The following is a 3,703-nucleotide window of genomic DNA, read 5'->3' as shown; positions in this document are numbered from 1 at the left end:
GGGCCCCATCGATTCGCCTCGGCTGCCGGGCTGGCCCGGGCCGCCGTCCTTGACCGGCGTGAGTCAACACTGTGTCAGCCCGCGGCCGCCGAGGCTCAGGAGCCAGCACCGCGCGGCGAGGCCCGCGCTGGGGGGTGCGGGAGGTCCGTGTCGGGGGGAATGGGGTACCCTGGCCCCGAGGAGCGGGCGAGGTAGTTTGCGCTGACTGCGGTTCTCACGCTCCGCGAGCTTGAGAGTCACCCGCAGGGCTTGGTGAAACTCATTGCCGGCAGTTCTGATTTGGTAGATCTGGGCTGCGACCAGAATTTGCATCTCTAACAAGTGCTCGGGTGATGCCAGAGCCAGTCCGGGACCTCACTTTGAGAACCACTGCTCTAAGGTGCTCCGTGTGTGGAAGGAGCAGGCGGGGCCAGCGCTGCGCTCGCACTCCCGCCTGCCTGCGGCCGTGTAAGCCCCGCCGGCGGCGGTGGGGGTGGGGGGCTAAGAGGAGCAGGGCAGGGAGAACAGAGGGAAGCTGAGCGTGTCCAGGGTGCAGACGAGGGCGCAGAGTCGAGCAAGGCTTACGGTAAGATGAGGGAGAATGGAAGGGCTGTTTCTGACTGTCCCAGGTACGACTAGCCTACTTTCAGCAGCTAGCATAGCTGAGCCATCAGGTCATTGACATCCAGGAAAACTATGACAGAGACCTGTGGAGGGAGATGCCCAGAAATCTCTCCCTCTAGCCTTGAGTTCCATGGAGGCCTCTAATTCTTGTGGAGTTGGGTACCTCCTAGCTGAAGGCCTGTGAAGGAAGAACCCCTACCTCTGGCCTGGCTGACCAGGGCTGTGACTTCCCAGACATGGACACTTAAGTGAAGACAGAATGTAAAAGTCATTGCTTTTAGGAGGTTGTCACATCCTACCTCACCTTCCAAGAAGGCCCCTGGAATTGCAGGTGAATTTAGATTTCTGAGGAAATTAGTACTGGTCCTCAAGCAGAGAGGTACAGATAGTCCTGGAAGTTTGGAGATTTGGGTTGGAGTTTTGGTTTTTGGACTCAATTCTCTCATCCACAGAATAAATATGGTCTAGTTACGTATGACTTACCTGACCTCTTCCAGCCAAATTCCCCACTCAGTTCATTCTCTTTATTTTTATTGTTCTCCCTGCTCCCCATATCTCCTCAATGTTGGAGCCCAAAGTAACCCTTCAGTGTTACTGAGGGAAACAGAGAGTTTCCCTTCCCATCAGTTGCAGCTCCAAGCTCCTGACCCTGAAGTCAAGGTTTCAAAGGTCATAGTCAGTCTTGTCTGAAAATGGGACTATCAGATTTTTGGAGAATGAAAGGCTTGTGGACCTAATATTGAATTAAAGTAATCCTGAAATCTGTGTGTGTGTTTCACTTCTGCAGATAACCTCTGGTTAATGTTTATTCTTGAGAGTAACTGTATCATAATTATTAAGCAGACAAATACAGGCTTATGTATTGATTGGCACTAGAAAACTTGAGGGGTGAAATCTCGTTTTTAAGTAAAAAATTCCCTGAAACCAAGCTGTTTTCCAATTTAAAGCTAATTCTAACTCTCCTCAAGTTGCTCATATTCCGAATCTAAAGATGTCCTTAAAAATCAAGAGCGTGTAAACTGGAGGAGGTACAGTATTCTCAGGATACAGGTTGGCATTAACTTTTCTAAAGTGCCCCATTGCAGATTGCCAATGAATATTTACAAATTCTCCCTACAATCCAGGCATTTTTCATTTGTTTGTCTTCTGGCTATTTCATGTTGAAGCAGCATGTATGACCTTTACAGCACAACTTCTGTCTTGTTTTTAACTCTTTTTATCAGGAGATTCAACTTGAAAACGGTTATCATTTAGCAGAAAGACAAACAGAAAAGCACATTTTTGTAAGCAAAACGTTAATGATTGGAAGAATTGCCCTAATTTCACCATGACAGTGTGTGATTAATCCCCTGGGTCGTGTACTTATACTTTGAGTTATTCAGTTCGTTGGTCTTTGATATTCAGAACCCTTTCTAACTTAATAGGATATCGATTTTGTTGGATGATGTACTTTGACTCTTTAAACAACATCACTTTTAGGGATGACTAGCCTGCTGTGTAGTATTTTATTTAGAAAACTATTGCATAAGTCTTCTTTTTCTTACTTTTTATGGTTTTCTCAGGTGAAAGCTGATAAGACATCTTGTGGGAAAAAAGGAAACCATCTCTGATAGGGAAAGTACCTATTCTCTTTCAACATCTCTGACCAAGATTTTTTTTGTGTGTGTGTGGTTTCATTATTGTGAATATTCATCTTAGTTAATGCAGGCAGGACAGGGATTCAAGAAAATGTATTTGGACTTGGGGAAAATGCATTTTGCTGGAGACAGAATGCATTTATCAAAATTCCCATTCCAGTTATACTGACTTATGGAAAAAGACGTGAACTCAAAAGCTCACCCTTTTGATTTTTCCTAAAATCTAATAATAATGATCCTTTAAATCTGTGACTGCAGATGATATTTATGTGAGTACTAACACCATGGGACAGAAGGTGGAAGAACAAACATCACCCAGGATGCTTCTAAATGGTTAGGAGTTCAGTATCTTGGGATCAAAATAATCACATGTTGTACTGACATTTATTTTTCATCCCATTTCATGGGGTTTTATAAAATCTCAGTTGGACTCTGTACGTGTCTAATCTGATTTTGTCCCTTGATACATTTTTTTGGTATTTTTGTTAAATCCAGATGAGAAGCACTTTGGAGATTCCTCCCATGCACCAAAATATCTGAGATCCAACATCTCCGCTCCCTCTTCAGACATGGCTGTAGGGAAGGAACCCTATCTCAAGGGAGTTATATCTTTGAGAAAAAGAGCAGGGCAAGGCAGTTGGAGTCCCCTACACCTTGCTTGCTGACTGGGGGCCTTGAGAAACAAATTCTCAGCCTCAGTCCCTCAGTTCCTAGAGTGGTGGGCGGCTCACCTGAGAGGAGGCATAATACCTGGCACATACTGGATGCCAGGTGTTACCCAGAGAAGCTAGAAAACCCCAATGATTCCCTACTTTTGAGACAGCTCTTTGATTCACAGTTGCAGGCGGGAAACCTTTTCAGTCAGAGGTACACAAATCTCCCCAGACAATAGAGAGGACTGCGGGAGGAGACCTTGGAGCTGGCAGAGGCATTTCCTGTCTGCGGAGGATCTTGACTTTGGAGCATCCGGCAGTGGCCTCGAGGTTTTCGAACACTTTCCTGTGTAACTACTTAAACAAAAAAAAAAGTCACTGCCAATTTCAGGCGATTTTCCAGATGAAAGCCAATGAAGCCAATTCCACTTCAAAAAATGTGTTTACTGAAAATTTTCTAACCATTTATTAGAATCCTTTTTAATTTGGAAGGGGAGTTTGGTATCACTGAAAAATCTTAAATATTAAAAAATCTCATCACTTTCCAAAGACTACCTCTCAGATGAACAAGTTAACAGTAAAGGGTCTCTCCTCCCTACCTCCCTACCCCCCACCTTTATGTTCATAGATACTTGCAGGAAGAGAGATGCATTTTGAGTTTGTCTCCATTAACCCTATTTATATTTTTCTTTTAACAGTTTAATTATGCCCTTCCATCCTTCCTCTCCACTTTCCTTTCTTCTTTTTATTCATCCCCTTCCTCCTCCCTGTCCCGTCAGAATTCCTCTTCCTTATTCAGGTTATATCCCC

The sequence above is a fragment of the Galeopterus variegatus genome, unplaced genomic scaffold (assembly GCF_000696425.1).
Source record: "Galeopterus variegatus unplaced genomic scaffold, G_variegatus-3.0.2 Scaffold457, whole genome shotgun sequence".
Taxonomy (NCBI): Eukaryota; Metazoa; Chordata; class Mammalia; order Dermoptera; family Cynocephalidae; genus Galeopterus; species Galeopterus variegatus.
This window is presented reverse-complemented; position numbering follows the sequence as displayed.